We start from the raw sequence: 12184 nt of genomic DNA, 5'->3' as shown, positions 1-12184 counted from the left end.
ATATATCTAACTGCAACAAAACACTCCTTTATCCCAAGCCCAGAAACCAGACCCCTCCTATTCTGTCTCCTTTAGCTCCTACACTCGTGCAGTCAGGCAACAGACCAGGATTCAGTGGTGTCTCTCATTTAGTCCATTTACATTTAAGGTTAATATTGTTATGTGTGAACTTGATCCTGCCATTATGATATTAACTGGTTATTTTGCTCATTAGTTGATGCAGTTTCTTCCTAGCATCGATGGTCTTTACATTTTGGCATGTTTTTGCAATGGCTGGTACCAGTTGTTCCTTTCCATGTTTAGTACTTCCTTCAGGGTCTCTTGTAAGGCAGGTCTGATGGTGACAAAATCTCTAATCATTTGCTTATCTGTAAAGGATTTTATTTCTCCTTCACTTATGAAACTTTGTTTAGCTGGATATGAAATTCTGGGTTTAAAATTCTTTAAGAATGTTGAATATTGGCCCCCACTCTCTTCTGGCTTGTAGAGTTTCTGCCGAGAGATCTGCTGTTAGTCTGATGGGCTTCCCTTTGTGGGTAACCTGACCTTTCTCTCTGGCTGCCCTTAAGATTTTTTCCTTCATTTCAACTTTGGTGAATCTGGCAATTATGTGTCTTGGAGTTGCTCTTCTTGAAGAGTATCTTTGTGGCGTTCTCTGTATTTCCTGAATTTGAATGTTGGCCTGCCCTACTAGGTTGGGGAAGTTCTCCTGGATGATACCCTGAAGAGTGTTTTCCAACTTGGTTCCATTTTCCCCCTCACTTTCAGGCACCCCAATCAGACGTAGATTTGGTCTTTTTACATAATCCCATACTTCTTGCAGGCTTTGTTCATTTCTTTTTCTTCTTTTTTCTTTACATTTCTCTTCTTGCTTCATTTCATTCATTTGATCCTCAGTTGCTGATACTCTTTCTTCCAGTTGATCGAGTTGGTTACTGAAGCTTGTACATTTGTCATGTATTTCTCGTGTCATGGTTTTCATCTCTGTCAGTTCGTTTATGGCCTTCTCTGCATTAATTATTCTAGTTATCAATTCTTCCACTCTTTTTTCAAGATTTTTAGTTTCCTTGCGCTGGGTACGTAATTCCTCCTTTAGCTCTGAGAAGTTTGATGGACTGAAGCCTTCTTCTCTCATCTCGTCAAAGTCATTCTCCATCCAGCTATGATCATTTGCTGGCAATGAGCTGCGTTCCTTTGCAGGGGGAGATGTGCTCTTATTTTTTGAATTTCCTGCTTTTCTGCCCTGCTTTTTCCCCATCTTTGTGGTTTATCTGCCTCTGGTCTTTGATGATGGTGATGTACTGATGGGGTTTTGGTGTGGGTGTCCTTCCTGTTTGTTAGTTTTCCTTCTAACAGTCAGGACCCTCAGCTGTAGGTCTGTTGGAGATTGCTTGAGGTCCATTCCAGACCCTGTTTGCCTGGGTATCAGCAGCAGAGGCTGCAGAAGATAGAATATTGCTGAACAGCGAGTGTACCTGTCTGATTCTTGCTTTGGAAGCTTCCTCTCAGGGGTGTACTATACCCCTGAGGTGTGGGGTGTTGGTCTGCCCCTAGTGGGGGATGTCTCCCATTTAGGCTACTCAGGGGTCAGGGACCCACTTGAGCAGGCAGTCTGTCCGTTCTCAGATCTCAACCTCCCTGCTGGGAGATCCACTGCTCTCTTCAAAGCTGTCAGACAGAATCGTTTGTGTCTGCAGAGGTTTCTGCTGCTTTTTTGTTGTTGTTTAGCTGTGCCCTGTCCCCAGTGGTGGAGTCTACAGAGACATGCAGGCCTCCTTGAGCTGCTGTGAGCTCCACCCAATTTGAGCTTCCCAGCAGCTTTGTTTACCTAGTTAAGCCTCAGCAATGATGGGCGCCCCTTCCTCAGCCTCGCTGCTGCCTTGTTAGATCGCAGACTGCTGTGTTAGCAATGAGGGAGGCTCCGTGGGCATGGGACCCTCCCGGCCAGGTGTGGTGTATAATCTCCTGGTGTGCCCGTTTGCTAAGACCCTTGGTAAAGTGCAGTATTGGGGTGGGACTTACCCGATTTTCCAGGTGTTGTGTGTCAGTTCCCCTGGCTAGGAAAAGGGATTCCCTTCCCCCTTGTGCTTCCCAGGTGAGGCGATGCCTCACCCTGCTTCAGCTCTCGCTGGTCGGGCTCCAGCAGCTGACCAGCACCGATTGTCCGGCACTCCCTAGTGAGATGAATCCAGTACCTCAGTTGAAAATGCAGAAATCACCTGCCTTCTGCGTCGCTGGCACCGGGAGCTGGAGACTGGAGCCGTTCCTATTCGGCCATCTTGCTCCGCCCCCTCCAGTCTTAGTATTCTAAGTGGTTTTCCTCTGGGATCTGAATTGAAGTGCTAGCAATGATGACAGAAGTAGCATAGCAGAGTGGCTTGCAGCAAGGATGACTGCTCCAAACTAACAGGCTGACATCTTGACTGTACGACTTACCTATTGTGTGACCTTGATCAAATGATTTCACCTTTTCTTGCCTCCGTTTCTATATCAATAAAGGGAATTAAATAATTCCCCTTAGGAATCTTCGTAGGGTCTTGAAGAAAAATTAAGTGTTCCTCCTGTGTCCTTTCTTATCTAAGCAGGGCCTATACTTAATTGGAGTTCAGGATACTTGATTATCCATGCCCTCAGATCCCTAATGAATTTCAGAACATGAATGATTTTGTAGTTTATTCAGATTTTTCTCATCACTAGTGTGGGAGCAATGCTTTTTCCAGCTTTGTAAATCCTAAGTAGAATCAAAACTAAGATTGTCTTTTCTTAATTTAGATATGTATAATTATAATTGCTTAGACAACTTCCCAATACATGGTAAGCACATAGAAATGCTTTACTTAATAAAGAATTATCTAATGCAGTGCATTATGCATATACACATGCATGCATGAAATATTTAGTAAATATTTTTTCCCTAAGGTTCTAGGTCAAGTCAGTTTTCATAAGACTCACGACACAATGGAGAGAAAAATTTCTATTGCAGAAATATATGTACACTGCCCCACTGCCCCTTGCAAAAAGACTCTTAATAACTTCCTTAATTCATTACATGTCAAAAATCAATTTTGGACTTTTTAGACTAGTTTATTCTATATATTAGTGCACACATTCTTGCGTCACAGTGTTGGATAAAGTTTGCCTCCATCTGGAACATCTGTCACTCAGAAATTATACCTGATAATACTATATTAAAATATAGTCAAATGAACCAGGCACAGTACAGTGGGGCATGCCTGTTAGTCCCAGCTACTCAGTATAGTAGGCAGAAGGATTGCTTGAGCCTGGGAGTTTGAGACCAGGCTGGGCAACATAGCAAGACCCTGTCTGTAAAAATAAAAAATAGGCCAGGCGCGGTGGCTCACGCCTGTAATCCCGGCACTTTGGGAGGCCAAGGTGGGCGGATCACGAGGTCAGGAGATCGAGACCATCCTGGCTAACACGTGAAACCCCATCTCTACTAAAAATACAAAAAAAAAAAAAAATTTGCCGGGCGTGGTGGCAGGCGCCTATAGTCCCAGCTACTCGGGAGGCTGAGGCAGGAGAATGGCGTGAACCTGGGAGGTGGAGCTTGCAGTGAGCTGAGATCATGCCACTGCACTCCAGCCTGGACGACAGAGTGAGACTGTGTCTCCAAAAAAATAAAACAACAACAAAAAATAAACATATAGCCACATAGCCAAATACTAATGCATAACTTGATAACTGATCAAAGGAATTGAAGTAAATCACCTCCACCTTCTCAGGAGCTGATTTTGGGGTGTAAAAGAAGAACTTCTGTTGTATGGGCCGGTAATCAACATGGAACTTTCAAGAGATGAGAAAACCCCACCAGACTTACTTCAAAATGTTCAAAAGTTGTACCCCTGTTACACTGGAGAGAAAGAGTTCTAAACTGTGAAAATAACAACAATCCCAAAATACATTATTTCTTGAAGACTTGTTAAAGGTAGTGACTACAACTTAGTACCTAAAAGAGAAGCACATTACTTAGTGCTTTTCAGGCTGGTGGTGTGAAAGAAGGGAAAATTCTCTCTTGTCCTGGTTAAACAGGCCCTATACACTTGAGGTGGGTCTTTCTAAGCATCCCTATTTCTCATCCCCATGAAAACCAATCTCAGCCTTGTCTCTATGGCAGATATCACATAATAGTGTGCTATTTACCCATTTACACAATGCTTGTATAACCATTGCCTCTTGAACTAAATAATTTGTTTTTTGTTTCAAAAGTTCACAAATGGAAATAGCTTGCCTTGAATCTCAGATAAGACTTTTAGATCTTTAGACTTTAGAGTTGGTTCTGGAACAAGTTAGGACTTTTGGAAACTATTGGGATGGAATGATTATATTTTGCAATGCGAAAAGGACATTTGACTTGGGAGGCCAAAGGAGGAATACTATGGATTAGATATGCTTTGTTTGTTCCTTCCAAATCTGACATTGAAATCTGATCCCCAGTGTTGGAGGTGGGGCCTGGTGGGAGGTGTTTGATCGTGGAGCTGATCCTTCATGAATGGCTTGGTGCCATTTTTGTGGTAACAGGTGAGTTCTCACTCTATTAGTTCTCACAGAACTGATTGTTGAAAAGAGCCTGGCACTTCCCCCATCTCTCTCTTGCTTCCTCACTCCCATGTGATCTCTGCACACACCAGTTCCCTTTCACCTTATGCCATATGTGGAAGTAGACTGATGCCCTCACCAGAAAAAAGGTGCTGGCACCATACTTCTTGTACAGACTGCATAACCATGAGACAAATAAATATCTTTTATTCCTAAATTATCCAGCCTCCAGCACTCCTTAATAGCAATGCAAATGGTCTAAGACACTACCATACCCCCAGTGGTAGCATACACTTACTAAAGTTAGAATAGGATCCTGAGCTGAGGACAATTTCCTGCCCCTATAGAGGCAGAAAACCTTTATTTATTTTACCCATCTCTAGCAATACTGGGTGTTTACTTGTGCCTTGAAGGTGGCAGGGTTTGTGGCCCATTCACCAGCAGATTAAGGGTTTTACCTTATAGGTGAAGAGAATCCAGGCAGGAGTTGGACTTTATGTCTTTTCCTCATGACATTCCCTCCAGAACCAAGGGAGACACTTTCTGGTTTTCTGCTTGTCTCTAATATTTAACGTTGGCACCTGGGCACGGTCCATGCAAAAACACATGAGTAGGTGGAATTGCTCTTGTGTCTGAGGCTCCCAGAAGTTCTGTATTGTCATGGTAGCTAAGATTTGGCCTTCAGCAATTGAATAAAATTTTAACTAATTTTTTAAGTTAAATTGCATGGAAGCCACCTTATTCTTGTACTCTACCACAGTTGAGAAAGTACATGTATCTTTTCTTACCTCAGAAAATCCTGCCTTTTTTTTTTTTTTTAAATTTAGAAACTTGGTTACCCTGTACCTACATATCCCTAAAGAGTTTCAGAATATGTGTGGTTTTTGTAGTTTGTCCAGCCTTGTCTTATCATTAGGGTGAAAACAATGCTTTTTTCCAGCTTTTAAATCCTAGGAGGAAACAGTATTAAGGCTGTATTTTCTTAATTGAGATATGCATTCTTCCATCTTACTTGTGCCATTAATCCAGGTATGACATGAAGGATTAGCAACGATTGGAAAATATTGGTTCAATTACTCGTAACTGGTTGGACTATATAATTTACACTGATTATTCTGATGGGTAAGATGGGTTTTGGTCTCAGTTATTTATTTTGTCAACTAAATTAAAGGATAAAATAGCATGACCATCCTACATGGATGCTTTCTATGTGTAGGATCATTCTTTATCATGAATCCATTCTGCCAGGTATACTGCATACCTAAAGGTTTTTCACTTCTGGTTCTTTGTAAGGAGAAAAAAATCTACTAAGGATATTGAACAGCCAAATACTCAGAATGGTCTGAGATGCTCAGAGGACAAGTAGTCATTATCCATGATTGGCACAGAAGAGCCAGAGTCCCATGATCGTAAAGAAGATCTCAGATGCTTCACAAGAGAGTAATCAACTTTGGTGGAGCTGCAAGATCATTTTCTCTGGGTTTTGATATGACAAACACTCTGTTATATCCCAGGAATATTTGTATCTCATTTTCTAGCACAAGGACGTTTCATGTACTTATATTGGTTACAAAAGGTGCATTGTTGGTAAGGTTAGTGTAATATACTATTGTCATAGTCTGTTCAGGCTGCTATGACAAAAATACTATAAACTGGGTGGCTTAGACAGCAAACATCTGTTTCTCACAGTTCTGGAAACTGAAAAGCTGAAAATCAAAAGGCCAGAATATTGAGTGTCTGGGAAGGGCGTGCTTCCTGGTTCATAGACTGCCATCCTCTTGATGTGTTCTCCCTTGGCAGAAAGAATGAGAGAGAGCGAGCTCTGGGGTCTCTTTAATAAGTCCACTAATTCCATTCACAAGGACTCCACCTTCATTACCTAATTACCTCCTAAAAGTCCCACCTCCTTATACCAACTTATTGGGGTTTAGAATTACAACATATAAATTTTAAGAAAAACAAATATTCAGTCCATAACAGCCATTATTTCATTCTCAGGGTTTTCTATGCTTAATATGTTGCACTTCTGTTTATTTTGTTAAAAATTATTAATGGTTCATATGTGTGAGTTTCTTCATTATTTGACTTACAGTATATCTAAAAGAAAATATCATTAAAAACTGATAAAAAGAAAAATTTCTCTTGAGGTTGAAGTGATTCATATAATGAGGTCGAGTCATGTAATTTGCATAAATAGAGTTGTAGCAAAATACCCTAGATGCTTATCTATGGTTATATTAGGGCAATTTTTGATTAGAATATTCTTAATCAAAATTTATTTTAGAAACATCAGTGGCAAGTATGGCCATTATTTTTTTTTCCCCATTGTTGTCCTATTGAATAATTTTCTAAATTGGCTGTATTTGCAATAGTTTGGAATATCTAAATTATAGTCTGGTCGTATTGAGGTTATTAATATTAGTATGTGTAACATTTTACAAAAAATGAAAATTGTATGACTTCAAATCAGTAAAAAGTTTAAAAGACTCAAAAAATTAAAAAAAAAACAACAAAGTATGCAAAGGACAGTGTGACAATCAGTGGTTCTGCACAACTGGGATAATCTGGTTCTGGGTAAAATCTGTCAGTTTCAATGAAGGTGTCTTTGTGTTGTTGGAAATCTTGGGTCTACAGTAAATTTCTATGAACTATCCTCTTTCAGAGATTCTGTGGAGAACCTTATATTAAGATTTCTAGTTGATGTAACTTTCCAGTTATTTTTCATTGAGGATAATGTCGTTTTAGTTGAGAAACACGTATTTAGGGATTATTTAATTGCAGTTTAACAGCCATGCTTACAGAAAAAATTACCCTGATAAGGCCACTTCCATCAAAGCTCAAGGGCAGTCTTTTTCTAATGCATTTTCCACCTGGTTTCAGGTGATGTCAGGGCTAAATAAATGGTTAACAAGAAAATCCATCTCATACCTGTTGATGTTGGGGCTGAGTTTATTGGACTAGTTATCTTACATCAGTTTATGTCATGGGAATTAAGTATGGTTAAAGATATTTCTAGATAAATTGGTTTCTGGTGACTAACTAATAGGTTGATACTATGTGACTTTGTGAAAGAGAGTAATGAAGCGCCGTAGAGCTAAAGGTAGTAGTTTAGGTCAAGGAAATTTACAAATGTCTGATAGTTTAATTCCTGCTCTAATATTCAAGAATTCTAGATAAAATAATAATAGACCCCTAGCAACACATGAAATTATTTAATTAATATCATCAACATACAGATCCCAAGATATCAACAAATCTTAATCAGAATAAACACAAACCTAGAAATATGCTTTAATTAGCATGTTTAATTATTTCTAAAAACCAAAGATAAAAAGAAAATCTTAATAACAGTCAGAGTTAGCAAGATAGCAGAATAAGATGCCTGTGTCCCCAACCCCGTGGGTACCCAATGTCATAGCACCCAAATATGTGAAGTAAACACTGACAGAACTAAAGGGAGAAATAAATAGCAAAACAATAACAATGGGGGATTTCAGTATCCCACTATCAATAATAAATAGAACATCCAGACAGAAGATTAATAAGAAAATGGAGAACTTCTGAGAACTCCTAGTTCCAAAATTGCAATGTAGAGGTAAGCTGACTTCTCTACCCTACACACACACACACACACAAATATACAGCACCAGGAACTACACTAGCAACAACCCAGAGCTCAAGTATGAGGATGAGACCGTTCCTGGGGCAACAGAGAAGTAGAAAAACTTTGAGAAGATGTTAGGAGAATCAGACTTGCACATCTACAATGCCCCTCCCCACCATTCTGCCAGGCATGCAGAAAATCTCCTACCAACTCATGGTTTCAACACTGGAAAGATTAAAACAGAGATAGTAAACCAGCTTCCTTACCTTCTTGGATTCCCTGGCAGTAGACATGTCCTTGGCTTTAACCGACAAGTGGCACCATAACTTCCTGAAGGGAGAAATATCCATGAGGACAGGCAGAGATGAACAGGGGTTGTCTGGCCCTGGAAACTCTGATCTGTAACTCAGCCAAAGAAGATGCCAAATCAGAGTGGCTGTAGGAGCTTTGTTCCACAAGTCTCCTGAGAGCAAAAGCGTAGCCAGCCTTCCCATACTGCCAGATAATCCCTTTGGAAGGTCTTCTATTTGGGACAGGCAGTGCTTGGGCCAGTTATTAATTCTAAGGCTGAGGTAAACCTGGACTTAAGGCACTATGTAGAGTTGAAAAGGAGGCAGAGACCTAGTAGCGGAGATTCTCTAAACAAATATATTCAAGAAAAACCAAACCAAACTAGACAGAGAAAAACTAATAAATTACTAATCATTCAATGCGAAGACATAGACTTACAGCTACAATAAACAACAGCAAACAAGGAATCATGACTTTCCCAAAAGGGCAGAGCAAAAATCCAGTGACTGACTATAAGAAAAACAGTGATTTGTGAACTCTTTGACCAAGAATTCAAAAGAGCAGTTTTAAAGAAACTCCGTGATCTCCAACATAGTGATAGAGGCAGGAGGCAGACAAATGCCTAGGCAGATAAGCAGGGTTGCACAGAGAATCTCCAACCTGCCCCAAAAGTATTTACACGAGATGTTTTTGTGCAGATAAGGGAACCCGCACAGGGTCTTGCCTGAACATTCTCACAAAGAACAGGAGGTCCATATGCAGTGGGGGAATGGGGTGAAGCCATCAGAAATTCACACCTTATGCAGAGGAGGAGCCTGGCTCCTTCAGCTGGTGTGTGATAGCCTGGGATTCAATTTGCAAGGTGGAAACCTGCATGCAGGACCCCTCACTTTGCTGAGAGCTTTTCTTTCACTTCATTAATTCCACCCTCCTCACCTTTCAAGGTGTCCACATGCCTATTTTTTCCTAGTCATGAGACAGGAACCTGATTTTAGCTGAACTAATGAACAAAAATCCTGCAACATTTTTGTGGCCAGTACAGGAACACATCAGAAGGGTGAAAAAAATGCAGACCCAAAAATCTCTTTCACTTTGTTTTCTGAGCTTTCTTGTCATCAGACTTTTTCTGAGGGCAGGAGAAACTGCCCCCACCCCAACCTGTGGCTCTCAGGGTTCAGGAATGTCAGCCTCAGTGCAACCTAGTCTTTTCTAAGCATTTTCCTTCTCTTTTTTTTCAGGACTTTAATGGCACCTATATTTTCTTGTACAATATTGGGAGCGTTCCACCCCAACCCCAATGGCTGCAGATGCACATGGGAAGGACTGGTAAATAGCAGCTTCCTGCCCCACTTCCCTTCTGGCTGGGGCACATGGCCATGTCTGCTGAATGTGCATGTGACATCCAGCTGCTATGCAGGGCAGGACTGAGCCACAGCTGCTGCCAGGGCCCCAGAGTGGTCTCAGGGGCCAGAAGCCCTGAGCAACCAGCTGGCCATTATTCCCTGCCACACACCCACAGGAGTCTTCTCCTCCCTGGCTGAGGGGTCCAGCTCAGTTGAACTTTTAATTGAAAGCAGTTAAAAGTTTCTCTCCCTGTGGAGAAATCCATTTGCATAAGAATAATAGGTTTCTTCCCCCAGGCATCTTATCTTTTCTCCAACCTATCAGCAGTTAACACAACCCTGCATTTAAGATTTTTTCCTCCATTCTCTACCCTGCCAGCAGTTAACAGTTAACAGCCTTTTAATAAAGGTTTTTTTTTCTCCCTAGGGCAAGAGTTAATGTGGTGGTGTGAAGGTAGTTGCAGTTTTTGCCATTACTTAAAATGGTGGGGACCATGATTGCTTTTGCACCAACCTAGTAACAGAGCCCTGAGAGTACAGGGGGCTTCTCTATGCCAGTGGTTTTGTTTTGTTTTTTTTTTTCCTTGGAAGGTTTTTTACTAGGTGAGACCCCAATTCACAAGACACGCTTTTCTTTCCCTTGTTTGAGGAGGCACATTGCAGGTAAGCATGACTAATCTCTGCCAATTAAGCCAAGTTTCCTGTTTCATGGATAGAGGTCATGCTAGTATCCATGGCATAAATGAAGTCTAAGGACTCAAAGGCTATAGACAGCAAGGGGAAATGCAGTGCATGGGTAAGAGCCGATAATCCCACCTCCTACGTTCCCTGTTAACATGGATGAAAGTCACATTGAGGCCGGGCGTGGTGGCTCAAGCCTGTAATCCCAGCACTTTGGGAGGCCGAGGCAGGCAGATCACGAGGTCAGGAGATCGAAACCATCCTGGCTAACACGGTGAAACCCCGTCTCTACTAAAAATACAAAAAATTAGCCGGGCGTGGTGGCAGGCGCCTGTAGTCCCAGCTACTCGGAGGCTGAGGCGGGAGGAGGCGGAGCTTGCAGTGAGCCGAGATCGCACCACTGCACTCCAGCCTGGGGGACACAGCGAGACTCCGTCTCAAAAAAAAAAAAGGGAAAGTCACATTGGCACCCATGAGTGGCATCCTGTCAAGCTCATGGGGACTTAGTATATAAGGATCAAAGAAGGAAAGAGGACGCATTTTCCTTCTCTCCCTCACACACCCCAGGTATTTGCTAGGAACAGAAAGGAATTAGGGACACATGGCTCCCCTCTTTGTAGATGAGTAGCCATTTATCTTCTGTCTGCACCCCTTTCAAATGCATCCTGAATCCTAGGGCTCTTTTGAAAAACATGTCTTTTTTTTTTCCTTTTTCCCCCTTGGTCCTCTCTTCCCAGATGTGTCATCATGTTACTGTACTACAGGACAGTCCCCTTGAATGCATCTCCCAAACTGGGAAAAGTTAATTTCCCAAATCTTAAACTGGTTGGGTTAGAATTAAACTCAGAGGAAGGGACCTGGAAGCCTGACATGCCAGCGCAAGGGTAAAAGTTTTTTTACCAGTTGGAATTTTGGCCTGCCTCTTTCTGTGCAAACCAGTGAAAGGAACGGTAAGAATCACTGCTTATATTCTCTGTAAAGTTTTGATTAATAAAACTGGATTTATGAGGTTTGTCTTAAGCTGTAGCCAATCTGATGTGCTTTGCATGTCCTTCTGTATAGTTCTGTCAGAAAGATGGGTATCTTAGGATCAGGTGTGGGCCTAGGACCCTATAAGCCCACTGTTCAAGTTAGCCTGGCAAACTGGTCAACAACAAATTTTGCTGCAAGCCTCCATCTTGTTTTACTTTCTTGGGAGCATGACCTGTAATGACATGATAGTACTTTGTTTTAGCCTCTGCCATTTTGCAATGGCAGCCTACGTTCAATCCCAGCTTAGGGAATGAGTACTTACTAGTTAATACCTGTGTGACCTTTGCCATTTGCTGATTCTATTCCCCTCCATGAGCCATTTCCAGCTTCCTTTCTTTAATCTTTCCTTCTCTGAGCTACCTTTAAAGCTTCTAGATTTTGTAAAAAACCGCTTGCCACCTCTTTGAGAATGTCTTACACACTTTTTATCAGTTTTTAATGATATTCCCCCACACTGTTTTTATGATAGTGAATTCTTATGAGATCTGATGATTTTAGAAGTGACAGTTTTTTTCTTGCGTTCTCACTTCTCTCTCTGTCTTGCCTGCTGCCGTGTACGACATTACTGCTTCCCCTTCTGCTATGATTGTAAGTTTTCTGAAGCCTCCTCAGCCATGTGGAACTGTGAGTCAGTTAAACCTCCTTTGTTTATAAATTACCCAGTCTTGTGTACAAT

The sequence above is a fragment of the Piliocolobus tephrosceles genome, chromosome 13, assembly GCF_002776525.5.
Source record: "Piliocolobus tephrosceles isolate RC106 chromosome 13, ASM277652v3, whole genome shotgun sequence".
In the NCBI taxonomy this organism is placed as follows: domain Eukaryota; kingdom Metazoa; phylum Chordata; class Mammalia; order Primates; family Cercopithecidae; genus Piliocolobus; species Piliocolobus tephrosceles.
The sequence above is the reverse complement of the archived record's forward strand: the minus strand, read 5'-3'. Positions refer to the sequence as shown.